We start from the raw sequence: 27,107 nt of genomic DNA on the forward strand, positions 1-27,107 counted from the left end.
GAAAGTTAAGAGTGTGCGTCAATCTCAAGAAAGTAAACGCTACTACAATTCAGGACAACTATCCCCTACCCATTACTGATCATGTAATAGAAAGAGTGGCATGTAAAGAAGCTTATAGTTTCTTAGATGGATTTTCGGGTTACAACCAACTCGCAATAAAGCCAGAGGATCAGCACAAGACGGCTTTTGCAACTGAATGGGGCATTTTTGCATTCCGGGTAATGGCTTTTGGCTTAACAAATGCACCAGCCACACTTCAGAGGCTGATGGGTCATGCTTTTAAAGAATATTTAAGACAGTTCCTAGAAATTTACATGGATGAATTGTGCGTTCACTCTCTCGTAAGATTGGAGCACATAGAGCACTTGACAAAGGTGTTTGAAAAATGTAGACTGTATCGGATTTGCCTGAATCGAGAGAAATGTGTCTTCATGGTAAGACAGGGAAAAATATTGGGACATATAGTGTCCAAAAACGGTATTTCCACAGACATGGAGAAGATCAGTGTCATTGTTGATCTACCACGACTAGTAAAGGTAAAGGAGGTATAGGAATTTATGGGCCATTGTGGATATTATCGCAGATTTATCTACTCATACGCTGCAAAACCACTTTACGCGTTGATAACTAAATATGAGTGGACAGATGAGTGCGAGAAAGCTTTTCAAACTTTGAAGCGAAGGTTGATTGCCGCTCCAATTTTGAAGGCTCCGGATTGGAAAAAGATATTGTACATCCACGTAGATGCATCAGCATATGCTATAGGATGCATACTTGCACAACCTAGAGAGAACAACATGGATTTTCCAATCAGTTACTCTAGTAGACAACTGAACAATGCAGAGAAGAATTACACCACAACTGAAAGGGAGGGTTTGGGTATGATCTATGCGGTGAAAAAGTTTAGACACTAATTACTTTTCAATAAATTTGTATTCTTCATGATCACCAAGCACTATTGTACTTAGTAAACAAACCTTGCAGTATGGGGAGGATTGTACGATGGTTCATCATACTGGTTGAGTTTGAATTCACAGTAGTAGTCAAAAAAGGAACTACACACCAAAGAGAGGATCATTTATCTAGAATGATGCATGGAGAAAACCCGGTAGGAGTTGATGATGATTCGCCATATGCATATCTTTTCAACATAGAAATGGTTCCAAGATGGAGTGAGGATGTAATTCCTTTACTGATTGTCGGATCATTGAATGTGACAAGGCAAACATCTACCATTGCAGCATCTAGATCATTGGTAATGTTGGTGGGAAGGCTATACAAACAGGGATCGGATCAAATCCTTAGGCTTTGTGTTGAATCGAGTGAATGGCAATTGTATCTACACCAAGCTCATGTACAAACAATGGGGATTCACAATAGGCACGCAGAGACGTATCAAAGATTGATGAGAATGTGTGTGTATTGGCTGAAAATGCAACATAGTGTTCATATGCATTTCAAATCATGCGTTAGATGCACATTTTAAAATACAATAGAACACGCAACTCTATTCAAATTATCTGTAGCACCCCGATGGAGTAACTACATTGTTGAATACCTCACCACCACGATACTGCTTGAAGGGATGAGTAGATCACGTATCAAAACGATCACGAAAGTGGCAAAAAACTATGTACTGATTGAGGAAAATCTTTACAAGAGGGGAAAAGACAATCAATTGAGAATGTGCGCGACTGAAGAGGAATGCATTCCTATCTTAGAGCAAGCACATGGCAGACAAGCTGGTGGACATTTCTTAGCTGACAAAATGGCCAAAGCAATTCTTAATACAGGCATATGGTGGCCTACACTATTCATGGATGCTGAAGAGTTTGTGAAACGATGTGACGATTGCCAGAAGACAAAGATTCCTAGAGCAGGAGTTGATATGCCCTTGAGGCTAATGATGGGGGCAAGAGCGTTTGCGAAATGGGGAATAGATTATGTAGGACTGATTGCACCTCCTGGATATAAAACGAACGCTCAATACATTATTGTGGCAACAGATTATCTAACAAAATGGGTGGAAGCGAAAGCAACAACCAAAAATGATGCAAAAACGACAGCACAATTTTTGTATGAGAACATTTTCACCAGATATGGCTTACCAATAGAGATAGTGAGCGATAGAGGGACTCACTTTATCAATGAAGTGATCGAATTCCTATTGGATGAATTCATGGTAATTCATAGGAAGTCAGCTCCCTATCACCCACAAGCTAATAGCCAAGCAGAAAGTACGAACAAGATTGTGGTGACAATTCTCACCAAAATTGTTAGCGAATCAAGAGCTGACTGGGATCAAAAGCTGCATTCAATTTTATGGGCATATAGAGTAGCTTACAAAACATCAATCGGAACGACTCCGTTCAACATGGTTTATGGAATTCAAGCGATTTTGCCACTTGAATTTCTTATCCCCACGCTTCGGGTCGCTAAAGAATTAGAATGGACAGGCCATGAATTATCCAATCAGATAGATATCCTGGAAAAACTGGATGAAACTAGATTGAGAGCCGTTGCATCAATCTACGCGCAAAGATGAAACATGAAATCGTTCTTTGATCAACATGTTATCAGCAAGGAATTTGCTACGGGGGATTACGTCTTAATATATACCCTGAAACAATATTCCCGGAAACTCAAAAAGCGAGGCAATCACTACAAGAGGCTCTTCATATTAGCGACGCTCACATAGCGACGCTCCAAAAAAAAATTCCCGGCGTCGCTATGAGCGTCGCAAATTTCTTTGTAAATTTGCGACGCTCATAGCGACGCTGGCTGGGGTAAAAAAATAACCGAGCGCGCCCAAAAACTCAGATCTCAGATCTGAGTTTTTCGGCGCCCTCAAGCAAGGAGCAGGTAACGCTCTCCCTCTCTCTCTCTCTCTCTCTCTCTCTCTCTCTCTCTTTTTCTTCTCCACACACACACACACACACACACACACACACGAGGAGAGGAAGGAGAGCCAGGTATGCTCCTTCCCTCTCCTCATTCTCATGTTCCCTTCCCCTCTTTCTCTCTCCCTCTCTCTCTCTCTCACACACACACATACACACACACACATAGTGTTTTTGAGAGAGAGAGAGAGAGAGAGAGAGAGAGAGTACAAACAAAAACAAAAACGCACACACACATACATAAACAAAGAATGCACACACACATTGAGAGAGAAAAAGAGAGAGAGAGCATGCATAAACAAAAAACGCACGCATTGAGAGAGGAAAAGAGAGAGAGAACATGCATAAACAAAAAACGCACACATTGAGAGAGGAAAAGAGAGAGAAAACATGCATACGATCCAAAAAAACGCACACACATTGAGAAAGAAAGAGAGAGAAACTAATTTAACGTCGTAGGAAACTAATTAAAATTAAAAGACCTAAAGATCTAACCGACGAGGAGTTGAACTCAAGACCTATTATTCAAGAGGGAAATGGCATAATCAATCTATCATACTTGGCATGGGTGATAGAAAGGTTATACCATTTATCTCTTTTTATTGGCACACACATCCACACACGCGCACACACACAAGAAGAAGAGAGTTATTACGTCGTAGGAAACTATCTTAAAAGACGTTAAAGATTAGGTTATATGTAGACTTACATTAAATTAGATTTAGGTTTATTTTTAACTAGATTTACGTTTATTTACGCTAGATTTAGATTTACGTTATATTAGATTAGATTTAGGTCTCCATAGACTGCGATGCCTGCATGAAGCGGGTGAAGAAAGCCCTCAATGGAATATAGGGTATTGCTGCCTTCACTCATGGTGGGCTCCGTCGATCCAAAAGTACTGGTGAAATGTCTTTAGAAGATAGGGAAGAAGGTGGATCTTCAGGGCAGCAAGAGTCACTACATCCCCGACACAATGACAATCTAGACAACCTCTAGTCATTAGACTTACGTTAAATTAGATTTAGCTTTATTTTTAGTTAGATTTACGTTTATTTAGATTTACGCTTATTTACGTTAGATCGAGTCCACGCAAGAATTACTTACGGTTTAGGGTTTAGAGTTAGATGAACAGTGAAAAGATCTACTGTGAAAAGATGTTAAGATGAAGTGAAGTGCTACAGCTAGAGAAGAGGCAAAGGGGTTTTGTCCACTACATGCAGTATCATGTAGACGTGGGTGTGTATATTTCTTGTACCCACAAATATAGGTATTGACCAATAAAGACGAGATTATAACCCGGTGGTTCTGATCTCCGTGCACCTCTAGACCGAGGTGTGCGGGGATTGGACATGACTAGAGAATGTGAGGTAAAGAGAGAGAGAGAGAGAGAGAGAGAGAGAGATAAGACTAAGAATGCCAATAGAATATTAAATTTGTTGTCCAGGTTATAAGTTTTTTATCCTCATTATGAGTAGCGACGAGGATGTGGGACCGTCCAACCGAAACACCTATCTCTCAACGAGGGTCTTATGTCCTTGTAATCAATGCAAGCATGCTGTGCGACGGACAAGACGTGTTTCTTTGCAGCACGTTCGCGAATTTGGTGAGTTCGATCCATCTATTATAGATTGAGTTGTTGCCAATTATAACTCGTCGGACTCTGACGCTGGCCAACAAGCAGCAATCTTGCAACCCAATAGACGTGTTCGCAGGCGCTTTGGTCAAGCAGCATATGTGAGGCCACAAGATGTAGCCTCTGACAGCTCGGGGGATGATCATGCGGAGCACATTCCCAACGAGGCAATGTTTGAGCCCGATATTGATGAAATGATCGAGACGATCATGGATTTAGAAAGTCTTATCTATGATGATATGAAAAGTGAAGCCGATACGCCATTGTATAATGGAGCACGTATGTCTAGATTGAAAGCACTCCTGGTTCTTCTCAACATGCAGACAAAGTTTGGATGGAGTGACACTAGTGTCACAGCGCTTTTCAGGTGATCTATTACAATTAGTTTACTTTAATAGAACTCTAAATGTATAATGATCTGATAGATTTTTACACGACTGTATCATATTTTTATGTTGTGTAGATTGCTGAAAGAGCACATACTACCAGCTGACAATGTGATGCCAGATTCTCGGGATGAAGCAAGAAAGATTTTGCGAAACTTGGGGATGGATTACAATACTATCCACGCTTGTCCTAATGACTGCATTCTTTTCAGAGGGGAATACATAGAAATGGAGAAGTGTCCGAAATGTGATTCCGAAAGATATCGAGTAGATCTCCACGGGACAAAAATTCCACAAAAGGTTTTGCGACATTTCCCTCTGCTTCCTCGCATCAAGCATTTCTTCGAATGTAAGTCCATGGCCGCCCTAGCATCATGGCATGAGGAGAATAAATCTTCGGATGGTGTGCTACGAATTCCTGCAGATTGCGTAGCGTGGAAACATATAGATGGAACATGGTCGGATTTTTCCAGGGAAGCTCGAAATTTGCGCTTAGGCCTGGCTATGGATGGCATAAATCCATTTGGTCAAAGATCAACATCTTACAGTGTATGGCCCGTTGTCATCGTCAACTACAACATTCCCCCGTGGTTGACTACGAAGAAGGGGCACCTATGGCTAAGCTTGATTGTGCCAGGGCGATATAAAGTGGGGAATATGGATGTGTATCTTCGTCCACTATTGGAAGAGCTACAACAATTGTGGATTGGCATAGAGGTGGTGGATATGAGCCGACACACAGGACGACGGAATGCTTTGATCAGAGGCATTCTAATGTGGACCATGCATGACTATCCCGGGCTAACAGAATGCTCAGGTGATCTATTGACACTCCTCACTCAGACACTGTAAATCTTGTTTTTTCCCATAGTTGATCTATTATCATGTGTATACATGCAGGGCTTCAAACAAGCAGATACAAAGCATGTGTCACATGTGGACCTAGACTGAATGCACGTAGGGCACCCTCACTGAAGAAGCAAATCTACGAAGGTCATCAAGCGTATCTTCCAGAGAATCATGTGTTACGCGACGGCTTTTTGGGAAGAGAGCCACCAAGGATGTCTGCACAAGCATGGTTAGAGCAAAAGGAGATGTGCGATGACGGATTGTCTCCAGGGATGAAGAGACTATCTCTATGGTACGAGTTACCATACTAGCCCCGACTCATGATCAATCACTTGCTCGATCCAATGCACATATTCAAGAATGTGGGTAATCTACTATGGGACCATTTGACCGGCAAGAAAGATACTTTGGGAGCCAGAGTTGACCTTAGAAATGTGGATCGTATGGAGCAATATTGGCCGCAAACAGCGTCTGATGGATCGATAAAACTCCCTAAAGCACCATGGATTTTCACAGGAGCCCAAGAACGCAAAGTAAAAGAGACCATTCGATCTTTGCGGACCCCCACTGGCGTAATGCACTCGCTCCGAACGTGTTTTACTAAAGAAGGAAAGCTTACCGGTTTGAAGTCACACGATTGGCATAAAATGTGTCAGGTACGTTCATAGTGGACTTTAATATCATTGCATAAAATGTGGACTTTAATATCATTGCTGTACATACTTTACAGTTTATTTTACCGGTTGCCATTGAGGGATGTTTGTCTCTCGACATCCGTAACACAATCTACAAACTTGCAAAGCTGGTGCAATGGATCTCACAAAAGGAGATCAACGTAGACTCCATACCATTCGCCAAACTAAATGTTGCGGAGCTTGTGTGCATGTTTGAGAAACATTTTCCTACTACAATGCTAACCATTCAGGTGCATCTTCTTGTTCACATAGTTGATGAGGTGGAAATAGCTGGCACAGTTCATTCCAGATGGATGTTCTTCTTAGAGCGTTTCATGAAAACGCTTAAGGGACATGTGCGTCAAAAGGCACGTCCGGAGGGTAGCATGGCAGAAGGTTGGTTGGTATCAGAGTCCCTAGTGTACATTGGAGAGTGGCTAGAAGGATTTGATAAATCCTGGGACACGCTATGGCGAACCATAGATGATGAGCGCATATCTGGGATTGTCATGTGCAATCTCGGTGTTGAGAAGAAGATGACGGAAGATCTAGAGGCTAAAATCAACTGATTTTGCATGCTTCACAATCCAGTGATGAAAAAGTGGATTTCACAATATGAGGATGCAAAGTAAGAGCGACAAAGGGCACGAATCGAGTGGAGACGGGGAAGACGACCACCGATGCACTATCCAACGGTTCTGGAGAGCCTACCAACCTTCATGAGCTTAAGATGGTTGCACAACCAATTGAAAAGCGCACAACAATGCGGTGACAAAGTGACTGAAGAAGAGTGGGAGTACTCTCGGGGTTGCGCGACCAAGGTAAGTTTGCAATGTACGACTAGCAAGTGACTTTATTTATAAACGTTTGAATAGCCACTCATAATCTTTGTTCGTTGTAGTATAAGTCATACACAATAGCACGGTGTAAAGGTCGACATTTTAGGGTGGAACGAATCGACAAAAAGCGTTTTACTCAAGATTGTGGAATCATGGCAAAATTTGAACAGTCTAGTCGACGACGTTCCTCTGATGCAGATCCTGTGGTGGCGGAACTCACTTACTTCGGCACGCTGCAAGAGATTTTGAGGATCGATTACAGAGGATTTTTTTTCGACTTGTTCGACGTGCAATGGTTCAAGATAATCATGGAGGGTCGCAACGCTACTGTGCGTAGAGGAGAGTCTGGTTTTCTTGAGGTGGATTCTACTAAGAAATGGACTGACCTAAGAGACACTTTCGTACTACCCGAGCATTGTGAACAAGTAAGTATGTAAATAGTTAACATCCCCCTTTTACAAGTTATGTGCTTGAAAGCTCTCATGTAAGTTATGTGGCTCTGGCAGGTAATATTTCATCCTACAAAGTCTACATCAAACTGGTGGTACATCATAGAGGTAGCCCCTCATAGTGCAAGGACGTATGAAGGCTACCATGTGCCAATCACAACGACATCAATGGAGGAGATTAGAGAAGATGCTCAATCAGAAGCCGCTGTGGTGGTGCCAGACGAGCATCAAGATGCTACTACTCTATATGGGGTGCATGCAGAGGAGCTACAAAATGAAACAGAGGATAGGTGTTTAAACGGAGAGCTCTATATAGATATAGGAAGTTATGCTGAGTTATGCGAGGATGAGAGAGAGATCTCTTAAAGCCACAAATATTGTATTTGAACAATTTTGCTCCGTGTTGTAAAAGCTCTCGCTCTCTAAGTACCTTCCATGGTGTATAACGCTCTTTTCTACTCGCGCTCACATCTTTTGATTGAAAATTCTGAGTTTTCGACTTGCCCCTTCTATCACTCGATTCATTGCGTCATTGTATTTATATGCGTCATTACGTCATTGTATTTAATGGTCTTTGCGTCATTGTCTACTCTATTCATTCAATATTAAGTTTAAATATTCGTGTGTTTAATGCAGGTATGGATGATGAGGAGTTTCTTTCTTCTTTGTCACCGCAGCAGAGATAGTGGTACGTGGAGCGGCATCGCTCTGGCGCATCATCGCGCGTTCCTACTCCATCCGCATCTCCCTCTCTTTCGGAGCTTCGGCGTCGACGAGACGAGCTTCACACTCGTCTAGACACTGGCGCTCTAGTGGTGGCGGTGGCGGTTGTTGTGGGGATTCCACCACCGATGCCTCCACACCGCCTCGTGTTCGACGAGGCTCTTTACCCTCCCCTTCTTTGCCCGCCCCCACACCAGCCACAGCATCGCCATCTATGCCAGGTTTTGCACGGCTGACTGTTCCTAGAAGCTACACACCTCTACCTACTCCGCCAGGAGCCACCCCACTCGACACTCCTCGCTTCGGGGCCCAGACTGTAGACATGTAGTAGTGTTAGTGTGTATACGCGCTTCACCAGGGGCACTTTTCTCCCACTGTGTTTTTCCCCCTGGACATCTGGTGTGAAAGGACACCTTATCTCTTAGGGTTTCATATAAGCTTTGTAGCTCTGAGTTTGTACACAAATTATTATTCCAATACAGAGAGAGAGACTACAGAGATCTCGTACACAAGCTCTGTGTCTTCTCCTTCTCCATCTTCTTCCTACTCTGAGTTGCTGTCTTCCTTCTGTTTCCTGTTTCATCATCTTCAACAATTGGTATCAGAGCAAGGTGATTTCTAGAGCCTCTACTTGCGTTTTCGCGTCCGCGCGCGCAATCGCAGTTTTCAGGCAGTTTTCGGAAAATTTGTTCGTGGGAGCATCCTCGACGTTCCGGGAGTATTCTGAGCAGGTGACCTGAGGTTTTACCCCCCTTTCGAAGCCGTTCGAGCCCTCAGAATTTCGTTCTGAGCAGCGTAGCAGAAGTTACTTTTCCGAGGCGTTTAGATCAAGAGGGTGTGCTTTTTGACAGATTTTCTTCAGGTAAACAGTTCTTTTGGGAAGCAGCTTGTCTTAGCTTTGTGCTGAGATTTTGTGTAGAGTTTTGCTTGCATTGGAGAGGAGATTTGTGAATCTCTTGGAGGTTCTTTTGCTCTCTTGTGTGCATCTACAGTATGGCTCAATCTACGGAGAAAGAGATTTTTGGTGCGTTTACATCCGAAGACAAATTGGATGGTACCAACTATTCTCTTTGGTCTTTTATGGCCAAAAATGTTTTGGTTGGTAAAGGATTGTGGGATTATGTATCTGGAGATGAAGTTCGTCCAGGTAGCATTGCACCTGCCACGCCTGGTCGTGGTGCAGCTGTTGGTGCAGGACCCTCACAAGTCACTCCAGAGCAAAAGAGATGGGATACTAAAGATGCACAGGCTATGGCTGTGATTGCCTTAACCATAAAGAGGACAATCACACCACATATCAGATCTTGCAGAACTTCTGAGGATGCTTGGAACACTCTGCAAGCTATGTTTGGAGGAAGAAACGCTGCCAGAATAGAGTTTTTGAAGAAACAACTTGACAAAATACAGATGGACGAAGGTGACAATATTGTCGAGCATCTTACAAAAATCAGGGATCTTAAAGAGCAATTGCTTAGCATTGATGAAGTGATTCCAGAGAAGGACTTGGTTTCTTAAACACTCAATTCACTACCACCATCTTATTTGACTTTTCAGACTTCTTTGACTCTGTCTTTGCGAGCTAATCCTGACCCTCTTCATTTTGAAGAGTTAGTGGCTTTGCTATTGCAGGAGGATCAATCACGTAAGAAAAAGTCTTTACAGGTGGATGGTATGGATCATGCTCTTGTTGTACAGAACAAAAATAGGGGTAAAGAGAGTGCTCATCACTCCAAGTCTAGTGCAGGACAATCTTCAGAGAAGTCTAAAGGTGATTCCGACAAGTCCAAGAAGAAAGGTAAATGTCACTACTGCAAGAAACCTGGTCACTACATTAGTGAGTGTAAAAAGCGAATTGCTAAAGAAAAGAAGAAAGAGTCAAGTTTGGTTGTTTCAGCTTCTGGTGATTCTTCTACAGCTAAAGAAGAGTCTGCAAACTTTGTGCAGGATTCTTATGCTTTTGTAGTATGTTCAAATTTTTCTGCTTACAGTGTTGACAAGACACAAATGATTTGGTACTTTGATAGTGGTGCATCCAGGCATATTACTTCAAGGAAGGATTTGTTTTGTTCATTGGATGCAGCTCCAGCAGGAAAGAAGGTGACATGTGCAAATAATGCTTCTTATCCAATCAAAGGCGTTGGTAAGATTTTGATTACCATTTCAGATGGTTCAGATTTATGCTTGCCAGATGTCTTATATGTTCCAGGGATCAAGAAGAATTTGTTGTCTGTATCCTCTCTTGCAAAAAATGGTCTTCGGGTCATTTTTGAGGATGACAGATGTGTTGTACGAGATCGAGAGAATGGTTATTCTCTTATCACTACAGGTACGCTGGAAAATGGACTATTTGTGCTAGATCGTTATGAAAAGCAGATTCAGGTATGTATTGCAGAAACAAAGACTCAGGCCATGCAGGATGCTGAGTTGTGGCATGCTAGATTTGGGCATGTTAGTTATGGCAGTTTGATGACTTTACAACGTCATAATATGGTGCATGATTTGTCTTTATTGGAGATGCCACCAAGACATGTATGTGAAGGTTGCGTTCTTGGAAAGATGCACAGATTTGCATTTTCGCAGGATGGTTCAGTTAGAGCGACACGAAAGTTGCAGCTTGTACACAGTGATGTATGTGGTCCTATGAGGACGCCATCTTTGGGAAACAGCCTTTATTTTGTGACCTTCATTGATGACTTTTCCAGGTTTTGTTGGGTGTATCCACTCAAAGCAAAGTCAGACGTGTTTGCAGTTTTTCAACATTATGTCGCCATGGTTGAAAATGAAACAGGTTGCAAAGTACAGACTCTTCGTACCGATCGAGGAGGTGAATACATGTCAGGTGCATTTAAGGATTTTTTGGGAAAGAAAGGCATTAAACACCAATGCACTATGCCATACACACCACAACAGAATGGTGTTGCAGAAAGGAAGAACAGGTCTTTAATGGAGACAGCTAGATGTATGCTCAAGGCTAAGAGTTTGCCTCATAAGCTATGGATGGAGGCAGTTGCTTGTGCAGCACATGTTTTGAACAGGTGTCCTACTCGTGCCTTGAAGACCATTACTGCATATGAAGCTTGGTATGACAAAAAACCTTCAGTCATTTATCTTCGTGTTTTTGGTTGTCTTGCTTATGCTCACATCCCTCAGCAGTTACGTGGAAAGCTTGATGATAAGGCAATCAAATGTATATTTGTGGGGTACAGTAGTGGAAGTAAAGGTTATAGACTTTACAATCCTGCTACAAACAAGATTTTTGAAAGTCATGATGTAATTTTTGCAGAAACTACTGCTCAACCTATGGTTGCTTTTGATGTACCTCATATGCAGACACATGATGTATTTGAAGGTTTGCTTCCTTCTTTTGTGGAGAATCAAGAATCACAACAGGTTGATAATCTTGATCAATCTTTTGATCAGCATGTGACACCTCATGATGTAGAGAAAATTGTGCGTGAAGAGCAAGAAGTTCTCAGGGAAGAAAGAACCTTGCCTAAATGGGTTCAGAAAACTTTGTAGGATAGCAAGTTGGATGCACCGTTGCCACGAAAAACACGTGCTGGTACTACTTTTGGCAGAGAGCAAGTAGATTTGGCTTGCTTTAGCACTCTTTGTGATGCAGATGAGCCTGATTCATTTGAACAAGCTTTAGAGTGTGTTCAGTGGAAAGATGCTATGCAGCAAGAAATTGACTCTATTCATAAGAATCATACATGGGATCTAGTGGACTTGCCTACAGGTAAAAAGCCTATTGGTACAAAGTGGGTTTTTAAGGTAAAAAGGAAACAAGATGGTACTGTTGACAGGTACAAAGCAAGGCTTGTGGCAAAAGGCTATGCGCAACAGAAAGGCATAGATTATGATGAAACCTTTGCTCCTACTTCTCGTGCGTCCACAGTTAGATCACTAGTTGCAATTGCTGCTCATCATGGTTGGAAAGTGCATCAGTTGGATATCAAAACTGCTTTTTTGAATGGTGATTTGCAGGAAGAAGTTTATGTAAGTCAACCAAGTGGTTTTGTTGTAAAAGGTCAAGAGCAAAAGGTATGTAGATTGCGTAAAGCTTTGTATGGTCTCAAACAGGCTCCAAGAGCATGGTATGAGAAGATACATACTTATTTGATTGGCCAGGGATTTCAGAATAGTCCAACAGAAAGTACTTTGTATGTCAAAAAGAGAGATGGAGTTCTCATTATGCTAACACTTTATGTGGATGATATGCTTCTTACAGGCAATAGTGCAGATGAAATTGAAGCGTTTAAAGATGCTTTGAGAAAAACCTTTGAGATGTCTGATCTTGGTTTGCTACATTATTACTTGGGTATTCAGTTTGTGCAATCAGAAGATGGCATATACATGTTGCAGGCAAAATATTTGCATAAAATTTTGGACAAGTTTGGTATGCAAAATTGTAAGCCAATCTCTACACCCGTAGAAACTGGATCAAAGTTGAGCATGCCCGATGCTGGAGAACCTTTTGATGTACATACTTATGCAGCAGCGGTTGGTTGCTTGATATATTTGGCAGGCAACACTCGTCCAGACATTCAATTTGGGGTTTCACAAGCAAGCAGATTTATGCACAGCCCAGGTATGCATCATTGGCAGGCTGTGAAGCGCATACTTCGTTACCTTTCAGGTACCCCTAATCTTGCCATGTTCTTTCCAAGGGGGGATATGTATGGAAAGCACAGTTCTATGCAGCTTCTTGGTTACAGCGATTCAGATTGGGCTGGTGATTTTGACACACGACATTCCACAAGTGGCAATTGTTTTTTCTTGGGAAATGCATGTATATCTTGGCTAAGCAAGAAGCAACCCACAGTGGCTACATCAACTTGTGAAGCTGAGTACAGGGCAGCTTTCACGGCAACAGTTGATTGTGTATGGATACGCAGGTTATTGGCAGATCTTTGTGAGTGTCAACAGGCACCCACTACCATTTTCACTGACAGTCAGAGTGCTATGGAAGTTGCAAGGAATCCAGTATTTCATGCAAGAACAAAGCACATAGAGGTTCACTACCACTATGTCAGGGAAAGGCTACATGCAGGGGAGATCACACTAACTTACTGTCCTACACAGGATAACATTGCAGATCTATTTACGAAGGCGTTATCACGAGAAAAGTTTGAAGCTTTCCGAAAAGCTTTGGGCTTACTCTCATACACATGATGATCTGCTACCTTGTACAGATTCACACTATCACTACAGGGGGGATTTGTAGACATGTAGTAGTGTTAGTGTGTATACGCGCTTCACCAGGGGCACTTTTCTCCCACTGGGTTTTTCCCCCTGGACATCTGGTGTGAAAGGACACCTTATCTCTTAGGGTTTCATATAAGCTTTGTAGCTCTGAGTTTGTACACAAATTATTATTCCAATACAGAGAGAGAGACTACAGAGATCTCGTACACAAGCTCTGTGTCTTCTCCTTCTCCATCTTCTTCCTACTCTGAGTTGCTGTCTTCCTTCTGTTTCCTGTTTCATCATCTTCAACACAGACGCCGGTGGAGACACCTGACGTCCGTACCCCCATCGACACGCCGCTAGAGACCCCTGCCGGGACACCCAGGTTCACGCGTCACCGGCCAGAGGGCTTGCCTTACTCCGTCGACATCAGCGGCGGCATCATCATGGATGATGACGGCAAGAAGGTGATCTCGCGCATGCGTGGTCTTTGCTCTCAACTGTTTAGACACTACATACTAAACAAATGGAGTGAAGTACCAAGTGATTTAAAAAACAGAGTCATCAGCATACTTCATGATGAGTTTCCCTTTCCAACACGGGATCAGCGCTTCAATGAAGACCTGATGAAGATTCGAATGTGCGAATACTGCAAACACAAGCGTTCCGAAGTGCAAAAAGCAATCAAGAATGGGTGGAACGGGCCAGATTGGCTGGCCAAAGAAGATTGGAAGAATGCGAAGAAAGCAGCGCGCGAGAATCCCGACAAGTGGAAGCAACAAAAGGATGCAGCCAGAGCGCGAGTAGAGGCAGGGAGCTCGCACCACTTGGGGAGCGGTGGATGGGCATCATTTGAGGCCGATTTTGTAAGTGTTTTCACATTGCTCTTTATGCATGTTCGATAGTTTAGGGTTTATGAGTTTTTTAGTTCTAACATAATGAAATCTTTGTATGTTTTGACAGTGGTCGATGACAGGACGTGATCCCACACCGTACGAGCGCGAGTACGCTGGCAGGAAGGGCTTAAACGCCCTGATGGACATTCTCAGTTCTCGCGGCGGCATGGTTAGTATTAGGGTTTACTCTTTTTTATTTTTTGTATTGTTTTATAAATGTCGTTATATGTTTATACTTACTGAAAGCTGTCTTATTGTCTTTTTTTGCAGAATCTGACAGATACGCCGCTTGGAGGCGATGAGACGTCTGACTAGACGACATCAGTTTAGCTGTAGCTAGATAGCATTAGTTTAGGGTTTCTCATAGCTTATGTATCATGAGACGGATTTTATACATCTTTTTGAACCATGTATATTATTACATTTGTCACCGCAGTTCCTTTTGCCAATCAATTCTTTATGCGTACGATGTTGTACAATTGTCATTATTACATTTGCCAATCAATTCATTTTGCTTATGATGTGTACAATTGTCAATTTTGCAAACAATGCGTCTTGTGGGTGACTATTTTGGGTCTATTATCTACTTTTGCACTTTTTTTAAAAAGTGAATCAAGTACAATATGGTTGATGGGTGGCAGAGCATTCAATGCCCTGCCACCAAAAAAAAATTCTCTCGGGCGTCGCTATAAGCGTCGCTATTTATGGCTCTGTAGCGTCGCTATGAGCGTCGCTATAGTCTTCTGTGTAATCGTCGCTATAGACTAAAAAAGCAAAACCTACCACTAACCTCAGAGATGCTTGCCAAAATACACGCTGCGAAGGAGCGCAACAACAAAGCAAATGCGACAAAAGCTCAAGCGCAGGAGGAGGCCAGAATCAAGATTTTAAAACAAAAACAAAACTTACAACAACAAAGACTTCCTCAACCAGTAGATACGGCTCAAATTCCTCTTTCTATAATTCACACTGATGAGCAATGGTAAACAGGAATCGATGTTCACATCAATGTCATACTTCCGCATGGAAGATATCAACGAGCATTGATTGACACAGGAGAAAGAGTCAATGTGGTCAACTTCTCCACTTACAAGATGCTTACATATGAACCCCTAGTGCAATGCGCACGTGATTTACAAGCCGCAAACGGAGCAACAATGCCAGCATTGGGGATAGTAAACTTACCAATCAATATTGATGGAAATTGTTGTCCTCATCAATTTTTTGTAATGAAAGATGGAGAAATCAGAGAATCACTATGTTTGGGAGTTCCATGGATGAGAACGTACAATTCAGTCACTGAATGGTCAGAACATGCGTTGATGTATACACACAACTCTAACACGTACATGACTCCATTCGCCAAAACAGATCACTCGTGGCCGAGTATCCCCATCGACAAAAAGCAACCAGCTCATCAACCAAAAACACCAAAAAAGGTTGTTCGAAAAGTATGGATGAAGAAAAAAATCATGCAGAACAAACAAAGCCAGATATGGCTACCCAAGGACAAACTCCCGATGGAAGCAGCACCATATCAAAGACGGCCATGCATAGACACAGATTTCAAAACCCATGCACATACACCCAACCTTCGTCCGAGACGACTCAGTCTAGGAAGGGGGGAGTAACTGCTGAATCTAGCAGCAGTCAGGACCATTAAGGGGTCCAGCATGTATATATGTACATAATGTGTGTGTTTTGCATTATTTAAAGTTCAATTTTGAACATATTTGATCAAAATCTGGCATTTTTAGCGTTTTTATCATCCTACCAGCATAATAATGAGCTGTAATAACAAAATTCGAAGCATTGGGATGCTTCTAGTGAAAATATATGCTTAGGGGTGAGTTAATTGTTTGATTTTGTTAATAAAACATCAAAAATAAAAAAAATATTACTCACAAGTGTCGGAATCAAGTTCTGGAAGCAAACGCCGAAGTATCATGATAAGGTTATCAAGCATGGAAGATATGAAGCTAATCTGAAGATGTCTAATTTCATCCTTAATGATCATGACTACATTTCGCTCAAATCGCATCAAACAGTCATACGACGTCGGAATGACAAGCGGTTCGACCACCCACAGGTGGTATGCAGATTATATCCAGATCAAAGGTAAGAAAAATCAGCCCTATTTCACGAAAACCTCGGGAAGATATAGGTCGGGTAGGCCAAATTCTAGCTCATTGTTCATTTTCACATTTTGAGGGAGAAGAAGAGAGCTTCTTGAACTAGAGCGAGCTGCCACATTTCTACCCCGTACGGATGGTCGGAGCCAGCATTTCATACCAAATTTCACAGGTATGTTCCTTATCAAGTAAAGATCAAGTCTATTATACATGCAAGCACGAATCATTGCACAAACGGGCGAAGGGATCAAATCAAAGTTGGATCGGGTCAAATAGGTCAAGGGCCCTTAGAGGCATCTAAAAAAAACTTTTTTCAAGCACAGAACACATCAATGTGCTCCCCACAAGGTCAGGAACGAAGCCATATGATCAAATCTCGGTTTGGTGGTGGTACACTGATCGCGATCGGTGTACCTCACTGAAAAAACTTGAGACAGAATCTACAAAAAACCTCCCCTCAGCTTTGTTGGGATTAAAGCCCAAGTGGCCTCTTATGCGGATATGGCCGGCCGCCCGCCTAACTCACTTACCTCTAACTCTTTGTATATACTAACATATTCTTTGTGAATACTAAGGATTTGGGAGATAACCCTTCTAACAGATCTCTGTGTACTGTGTACTGTGTAAGCTGTGTGTGTGTGAGAGAGAGAGTCGACCCACGCTCCGCTCCGCGACTTCAATTGGTATCAGAGCCTTGGTTCAGTGCGGATTTGCGCAATCGCGAGCGCGCGCACTTTTCCGGCAGATTCTGGATCCAGAGTTCGAAAATTCACACTCGGCGTTCCGGGAGCGTTTCCAGCAGGCGACCTGAGGTTTTACCCCCCTTTCGAAGCCGTTTATGCCCTCAGAATTTCGTTCTGAGCACTACAGCAGAAGATAGATTTCAGCCGCAAAGAAATCCGTTTTGTGTAGATTGGCAAGCAGGAGGTGGTCGACATCAATATCGACATCGACATACATCACTTATTCGTCTTCAGAGCATCATCTATAGACCAGGTACACATATATATCATCAGATATATATATTGCAGTCTGCATTGCTACTTCTTGTGCTTGCCAGGTTCCAGGGGAGGTGTGGCCATACGACGGCTTGACACCACTGGCATGTATTGCAGATTGATGTACTGTGATTGTGGGTCTGCTAGTTGTGAGTCACGCTAGCAGACAGACCGCCGCAGCGGTCATAGGACAGTGATTGGTCTATTATAGGATGTATGCTAGTTCTGGGCAGTTTACTGAGCCATCTGAGAGGGTCGTGTGTGAGGTTTTTTGAAGCCAAGCACTGGGGGCTGGGTTACCCAGTGTGAGGTGGATTAGGTTGCTGGAGTTCCCCTCTACACGCATCCTCTTCGGCGACTTTTATCCCTTAGGATGTATGACTTTGTGTAGACACTGGATTGCATCTTATGCGTCAGGCCGTTGAGGCATTGTTCAGAGTTCAGTCTTGAGACAGATACAGGTTCTGTCATCGCCCAGAGAGGAGACAGTGTATGCTTACAGGATTTGTCACTGGTCAGCTATTTATAATTGTTTTTTGAGCTATCTTTTGGTTCCCAGAGCTCAGTTTACAGGGGAGACTCTGTCAAAAATTTTCAAAATACTGACAGTTCCTGAGGAGAGGTGTTCAGCTTGTTGATTACAGCTTGTTTACTGTGTACAGAGGCCAGTTTACAGGGGAAACTCTGCCGGATTTTTCTCAGGAGTAAACAGTTTGGCAGATATGGCATCTTCTCACAGTGAGACTCTTTACAACATAAAGAAGCTGGATGGCACAAACTTTCCATTCTGGAAGAAGCAGATTTGGCAGGTTTTGGTGCAGAAAAAACAAGTGAAGCCACTGAAGCTCAAAGGGGAGAGACCAGAATTTATGGCTGAAGATGAGTGGGAAGAGCTTGACGAGTTAGCTTGTTCCACAATCATGCTGACACTGGCAGAAAATGTTTACTTCAACGTAGCAGAAGAGACTACAGCGTATGGCGTATGGCAAAAGCTATGTGATATGTACAAGAAACAAAGTGCTGCTTCTCAGATTTACTGGCTCAAGAAATTGGTGGATTTGAAGATGAAGGAAGGGACAGCCATGTCAAATCATCTGAATGAATTTCACTCAATTTTCAGCCAGTTAACAGCACAAGAGATAGTCTTTCCAGATTCAGTGAAGGCTATGTTTCTCTTAATCACTTTGCCAGACAGTTGGGATACTTTCCGTACAGCGTTAAGTAATTCTGTCGCGCCAGAAGGTCTTACAAGTGCCAATGTAGAAGGCAGCTTGCTCACAGAGGAAGTGAACAGGAAGAACATTGACAAAGGCAAAGGCAATAGTGCTTTGGTCGTTCGAGGGAGACAACAGTTTAAAGAGAAGAAGGGTAAGAAGGCACAAAACCGAAGTAAGTCTCGTGATTCGAAGTCAAAGGATGACATAGAATGCTACCATTGTGGCAAGAAGGGTCACATGAAGCGAGACTGTACGAAGTGGAAACAAGAAAAAGGCAAAACAAAGAGTTCTGAGCAAGATGAAAAGAAGAGTTCAGTGAAGATTGAAGAGGTGAATGTCACAGGATCTGGTTCAGACAGTGATTCTGGTATAGCAGCTGGTGACATCTTCCTTACAAGCAATCTTGATTCTGTTTTCTTGACTGCAGAGGATGGACATGCTATGAGTGATTGGATTATCGACTCAGGGGCATCTTTACATGTTTCTCCGCACAAAGAGTGGTTTACATCATATGTGGCTACTAAAGACTATGTCAGACTTGGCAATGAGCAGGTTTGTGACATACTTGGAGTGGGAGATGTGCAGTTGAAGTTTCAGAATGGCTCTTCTTTATGGCTCAAGAATGTCAGACATGTTCCAGCAATCCGAAAGAGCTTGATTAGTACAGGGAAGTTGGATGATGCGGGTTATGTGACAGTTTTTGGGAACAACGCTTGGAAGATCTCCAAAGGTTCGATGACTGTAGCACATGGCAGCAAGTCAGGAACTCTGTACACTTTACATGTTTCAGAGGTTAAAAACCATGTAATTAATGTGATTGAGCAGCCAAGTGTGTCACTGTGGCATCGTAGGTTGGGACATATGTCAAAAAGAGGAATGGAAATACTTTCTCATTATGGTTATTTGCCTGGCTTTTCATTTCAAGATTTCGAGTTTTGTGAGCATTGTGTTTATGGTAAGCAAACACAGGAACCGCACAGATCAAAGAGGAATCGTAGGGACGAACGGTTAGCTCTTGTACACAGTGACCTATGCGGACCAATGCCTAGTTTGTCACTAGGGGGAGCAGCGTACTTTTGTACATTCATAGATGACTATTCTCGCAAAGTATGGGTTTACTTCTTGAAGCACAAGGATGAGGTGCTCAAGGTCTTTAAGACATTCTTGCAGCTGGTGGAGAATCAGAGTGGTCAGAAGCTGAAGTGCTTGAGAACTGACAATGGTGGAGAGTACGTTTCCAAAGCTTTTCAAGACTTTTGTCAAGAAAAAGGGATTAAGCGGGAACTTACTGCACCATATAATCCTTCACAGAATGGGGTTGCAAAACGTATGAATAGGACCATACAAGAGAAGGTCAGAAGCATGTTGTCAAATGCTGAGTTGCCTGATGGATTTTGGGCGGAAGCAGTGGCTACAACAGTCCATTTGATCAACAGGTCTCCTAGTAGGGTTCTGGATAAGAGTGCAGTGGCCGAGATGCTATGGACAGGCAAGGCACCTTCGTATAAGCATCTCAGAGTCTTTGGTTGTGAAGCTTATAGCCATATTCCTAAGGAGTTCAGAAATAAGTTAGAACCAAAGAGCAAGAAGTGTATATTTCTTGGCTACGGAGAATCGGGCGAGATGGGTTACCGGCTTTGGGATCCTGAGTCCAGAAAGCTTATTCGTAGCAATGATGTGCATTTCAATGAAGCCAAGTTTCACGCTAAGCCAGAGAAGACAGAGGAGATCAGAAGAGTTGTCTTCAGGGAAGATGGACCTAGTGCTAGCACATCAAGACAGCATGGTCAGGCTCAGGAACAGCCTATAGTGGCTAGAGAGGCAGAATCAGTTGTGGTGAGACGTTCTGAGCGTGTCTCCAAACCACCTGATCGTTATGTGCCATCTCTAAATTATGTCATGCTCACAGATTGCGGAGAACCATCTTGTTACAAGGAAGCATTACAAGTGGTTGACTCGAAAAAATGGCAGTTGGCCATGCAGTCAAAGATGACAGCTCTGCATAAAAACCAGACATGGAAGTTGGTTAAATTACCATAGGGCAAAAAGGCTCTACCTTGTAAATGGGTTTACAGGTATAAGATCACCGCTCATGATAGTCAGCCAAAGTACAAAGCAAGGCTTGTTGCCAAGGGCTTTAAGCAAGAACAAGGCATTGACTTTGATGAAGTCTTCTCTCCAGTGGTCAAGATGACTACATTGAGATGCTTTCTTGCATTGGTTGCTATATTGGATTTGGTGTTGCACCAAATGGATGTCAAGACAGCGTTCTTGCATGGTGATTTAGATGTGGAAATTTACATGCAGCAGCCAGAAGGGTTTGTTGAGAAAGGCATGGAACATTTGGTATGCCAGTTGTTAAAGAGTCTTTATGGCTTAAAACAATCACCGAGGGCATGGTACCATAAGTTCCACCAGTTTATGCTTTCTCAAGGCTACAAACGTAGTGAGTTCGATCACTGTCTATATACAAAGAAGGCTAAGGATGGCAGTTGGCTGATCCTTATTTTGTATGTGGATGACATGTTGATTGCTGGCGAACACTTGGAAGAAATTTCAGCTTTGAAGTCAAAGATGGCAAAATCGTTTGACATGAAAGACATGGGTGAGGCAAGTCATATACTTGGTATGCGCATTGAGAGAGACAGATCAACGAAGTTGATTTGGTTATCTCAAACAGAGTATATTGACAAGGTTTTGCAACGTTTCAATATGGAGAAGGGAAAGGCATTGAGTGTTCCATTGCCACCATATGTGAAACTTAGCAAACAAAATTGTCCTGTGTCTGAGGAAGAAAAGGCTGAAATGGATAAGATTCCATATGCGTCTGCAGTGGGTAGTTTGATGTATGCAATGATTGCTACACGTCCGGATATTGCATTTGCAGTGGGAGTGGTTAGCAGATATATGTCAAATCCCGGCAAGAAACATTGGGAGGCAGTGAAAGGTATCATGAGATACTTAAAACATACAAAGAGTATGCGCATATGCTATGGTAGTCAGGATTTGAGTGTCAGAGGATACACTGACTCAGATTATGCAGGAGACTTGGATAAGAGGAGATCTACATCAGGCTATGTCTTTACATTGGTTGGAGGTGCCATATCATGGCGATCTCGATTACAAGATTGTGTTACGCAGTCTACTACAGAAGCTGAGTATGTTGCAGCAAATGAGGCATGCAAAGAAGCTATTTGGCTTGGTAGATTGGTTGCAGACTTGGGAATCAATGCAGATATGCCAGAGTTATATTGTGATAGTCAAAGTGCTATACAATTGGCAAAGAATCCAGTGTTCCATTCGAAGACTAAGCATATTGATGTGAAGTATCACTTCATTAGGGAAGTACTTGAAGACAAGCAGATACAACTGCTGAAGATCCACACCAAGGACAATCCTGCTAATCTACTCACAAAGGGACTTCCAGGAGAGGTTGTTGGGATTAAAGCCCAAGTGGCCTCTTATGCGGATATGGCCGGCCGCCCGCCTAACTCACTTACCTCTAACTCTTTGTATATACTAACATATTCTTTGTGAATACTAAGGATTTGGGAGATAACCCTTCTAACAGATCTCTGTGTACTGTGTACTGTGTAAGCTGTGTGTGTGTGAGAGAGAGAGTCAACCCACGCTCCGCTCCGCGACTTCAAGCCTCGCCTACAATCTGTAGGTGTTAAAAAGCATTTTGGCCTCTGTGGTACGATCGCAATCGGTGACCCCAGATGCATGTTTTGCAACTTTTGATTTGGCCCAGGCTTGGAACTCAATTAAAGATACACTCTCTTGAATTTTCAAGGAAAATGCACAAATTTTGCTCATAGAATGGGCTTAATTTGTCAAACACAACCAAAACGGGAAAATTTGACCTACAACTACCAAAATCCGGTTAAAAATAATGATGGATAGTTTGAAGGGCATACCTGTCCGACTAGGAGTCTGTACAGTTGTAGAAAACCTCGAATGGATGTCAGAATCTCCTACAAGTACAAATATGATAATTTCAGTCTCGAATGATCACACAAAGGGAGAATTGTGGCCGAACCAATGCCAAAGACCAAAAGGTGACTTAGGGATGCTCAAATATCACATTGGTATCCAAAGAATGCCTGAAAAATGCACAAGTCTAGAAAATCTCCCAAGACGGGGTATAAAGTGCCTGATCAAGTCAAAATCAGACAGTGGAGTAGGTTGATGGTAGCAGCACATCATGGAAGCAGTGAAAGCTCTAAAACTAACTTCAACTAACTCCAGGCTCCAACCAAATTTCATCAAGAAAACCCAATATGGTTAGACTTAGTAAAATAAGGTCAAATAGTGAAAAATTGCTCTAATTTGTTCATTTTAAGTCCAAATTTGGAAATAAATCATCAATGGGCTAGGCAGGCATAGGGGTCCATGACCATCCAGTTTTCACCCAAAAAAGCACAGGTACTACCATCGTGATCAGTGTACCTCAGCATCAGATTTTGACCAAAACCTAACAGATCCCTTGTATACATCTTGTTCAAGTCACCCACCAAGTTTCAAGCCATTTGGCCATCAAAACCTCATGAAAAGTCAAAGTCTAGTCCAAAGCTCCCTGGTAACCCAAAATTGGGACCTATAAACTCAAAAGTGGTTCAAATGAAACATAGAGTGGACCAAAATGACCCTCCAACTATCAGCAAACCACTCATGTGATCAAATCTAATTTTGGCCTCTGTACTACGATCGCGATCGATGTACCTCAGGCCCAGAATTGTCTTAGATTTTAATAAGCCATAGCTCTAGTCTTCCTAGTCCCACTGGTGAAATATGGAGAAGAATGGATGAAATTTGTTCAAGTTATGATCAGTTTTAACTTTTGAACCGTTTTTTACTAAAAGTCTAAATGCGACTGATTGCGAAAGGAAAATCCTGACAGCTTGTGATTCTACTGACATAGAATGACTCGCCAAAAGAAAGAAAGGCAGTGGACAGTAGCACCATATGAAGTGGATGAGCTCGTTACAAATGAAAAGGCTTACATCTCGGATGAAATACTAGCTCAGATTCCTGCTCACATTTTCATCTCGAAGTTTAGGGATGCTGATGGTGACATGGTAAAGACAACTATCATGCCACGAGAAATATGGAATCTCCACCGAAGGCCGGAGGTAATAGAGGCACTGCGGGCTATGCATTTGGAGCAGTTTTTCAGATTATAGCCATGGGGAACAGATTACATGAGGTCCCACGAGCTCATGAGCTCGATACAGTATGATGGGCAGGCAATGCTCATGGACAAGGATGGATCAAAGGTGAAAGTAAAGATCACGAAAGAAATCATCAACGAAGCTTTGCATTTCCTTCCACGGCAACACGACTTGCTCGCAAAGACAAATAATTGGATAACAAGAAGGTATTCGTCAAAGCAAAAGGAAACAAATAAAAATACAGTGACATGATACACGAAGAGCTGGAATTACTGATGAGATTGATCTCTCAGCATTTCAGAGTACAAAAGCCTCCTCGCTACACCAAGCCAAATCCTGCACATTGCCGTGGTCATGGCTGTAGCAACAGCCGAAAATAGAACCATTCGCTACGACTATGGTTCTTACATTTTGGAAAACTTGGTCTAAGCAAATTTGAAAATCTCGGCATAAAACAAAAGCTACATGAACGCAGGGCCAATGCTAACAAGAATAGCATACCAAGCTTTGGGAATGATTGAAGATCTGCCAGCTGCCAGTTCTCAAACGGCCCTGATTTAGAAAGCAAAGCTGGTTGCTCATTCAGTAAGGACGACCCCTGGCACGACATCATCGCGCTTAGCCAAGGTATCCAACAAAAGCTCGAGTGATGAAGAAAAGACGGATACTGACGAGGAAGGAAAATCTCAAGGGTCAAAAGACAAAGGGTCATCGGAGTTTGAAGAAAGCGAGGAGGAAGACTCCACAAAGCCGCTTGAGAGAAAAAGGAGGGAAAGAAGTGCAATACCGCATCCGGACCTTCAAAAAGCATATGCAGAAGTCCAACAAAGAGTCGAGGAAAGAAGAACCAAGTTATGATCTGACAGACAGGCAAGAGCTGCTACAACACAACAAACACAAAAATGAAGATTTGAGAAGGAAAGACAAGAAAGAATGGAAAATGCAACTCGCATACGGGCTGAAAAGCAAAGGTTAGAAGGAGAACAAAAGGCTGCAGAAGTGGACATTTCTTCGCACTCCACTGAAGGAACGAAGGAAAAAGATGCAGCTGATGATACAAACCAAGCAGAGCAGCTAAAGAAGACTCAAAGAGAGAGGAATGTGGAAGCATGACGGGCGGCAGATCTGACCCGCCAAAGAATCATCAAGATTTTAAAGAAAAGAAAAGTGGAAGAATCTTCTTTGCAATGAGGGGAAGATGCTTCCAAAAAGAGGCATGTACGAGAAGAAGCAAGCTCGCCTCCTCCCTCGCCTAAATCATCACCTCCTCCCTTGCCTAAATCACCACCTCCACCCTAGATGAAATCTCCTCCTCCTCCTCCTCCATCAAACAAAAAACCGCCACCTCCTCCTCCTTCAACCTCGCAAAAGGAGTTTATACCTCCTACGGAAGCAATTGGATACCACGAAGCCTGCCAGGCTGTTTCTGATTTTGATTACAGGCAAAATTTAAAGGAATTAGAAAGACAGTTCCAGTGCCAGAACGTGGTGCTGAGTGAAAAGGAAAAGCAGGTACAGGAGGCCCAACAAAAGCAAGCATCTGGGCAAGAGGAGTTAGAGAGCCTTAGGGCACGACTAGAACTCACAACAGAGGAAAGAGACCTTGAGCGACAACAGGCTCAGTCTCTGATCAGAGATTTGGTGGACGTCAGGACAGATTTGATCTCCAAAGAAAAAGAATGCCAATAATTGACGGCAAGAGTACAGAAAGCAACGGAGCATCTTGCTTACGAGAGTGCAAGGTTTCAGATAGTTAACAATTCGTACAACACTGTCAAAAGCACTCTGACAACCTTGATGGCGAACCAAGAACCTACTGGAGCATTGATCTCCACATTGGACAATGCCATAACAGTGAACACCATAGCAACACTGAAATCGGAGCTCGAGCAAAAAAAGCTTCAAAGACAGCTACTCTTATCAAGAATGATGGCCCAGACGGCGGCAAATGAGCAAAAGATAAAAGAACTAGAGCAGCAACTAGCACAAGCAAGCGCCGAATTAGAGACTCAGAAACAGATCAATGACACACACTACTGAAGGAAAAGGAAGATCTAATTTTTCAACAACAAATCAGAGTAGACAAAGCCCAGAGTCATCAACTGCAACTGTTGCCCAGACAACAAGTGCTTGATTTGCCTCAAACATCACACCAAGGGGAACAAGAGCACAAATTTGTAGAGCCAGATCTGGATATTAGAGATGAGCTCACTGAGAGCATTAAGGACATGCCAGAGGGACCAGCAAAGAATTACATGCTATATGAAAATAAGATAATGGAGTCAGCGGCCCTAGCCTACTTACAACCAGAAGAGTAGGTGGAAGGGTTTGGCCATGAGTACCTACCATTTCCTCTGTTATGCCATGAAGCAATTTTGTGGAAGGAAAAGATGCGGCCAGCCCTGCCACGAAACAGAGATGGGGGTTAGGAAGGCATTGCACTGACAGCGGAAGAAGCTCAGATGCTTGTTGACGACCACCCAAAGTGGAGGCAGAAGTGGTTGGACAAACGGCCACAGGATCTAACTAACTACCACAACTCTCCTCAGCATATACAAATAGATCCTACTTTCTGCCCTGTCCCTAGAAGACGCATGTGGCGGGATTTTGCCACATGGAAAGGCTCAAGGAAGCAAAAGCTGAACTACCCAGTCTTGAGAGCACAATAGACTCCTACAGTAGCCTACATGGTCAACACATTGAATTCAATAGTCACCTTGCTATGGGATGTTGCCGATGTGGCTTGTCAAATGCTAGTAAAGATAGCCCGGATGATCATCACCTGCATCCAGGTGTTTAAAGACACTGAACGAGACGATCATTCGTGGAATCTGTTCTTGGAAGGGCACATAGGGATTTGATGGAATCTCCAGGATTCACCGCCACGACACATTTTGATGGCAATGTACTCCAGGATAATGTACCTGCCTTCAGAATACTTGCAGACATTCGAAGAGGCCATCGTCATAGGGTTCTTCGAAATCGACTCAAGGATTTTCCATCCTATGGTGAAGGACCTCAAGGCACTGTATGTAGCATACCAA

At 42.8% G+C, this 27,107-nt stretch overlaps 1 pseudogene; it reads left to right on the top strand.

The window, feature by feature from the left end:
• The window catches only part of LOC147421305 (uncharacterized), a 60,232-nt pseudogene extending 34,129 nt beyond the window's left edge, over positions 1–26,103 (top strand).
• Positions 26,104–27,107: the final 1,004 nt, after the last annotated feature.

Source organism: Adiantum capillus-veneris, chromosome 28 (assembly GCF_014529385.1).
Source record: "Adiantum capillus-veneris isolate H3 chromosome 28, ASM1452938v2, whole genome shotgun sequence".
NCBI lineage: Eukaryota > Viridiplantae > Streptophyta > Polypodiopsida > Polypodiales > Pteridaceae > Adiantum > Adiantum capillus-veneris.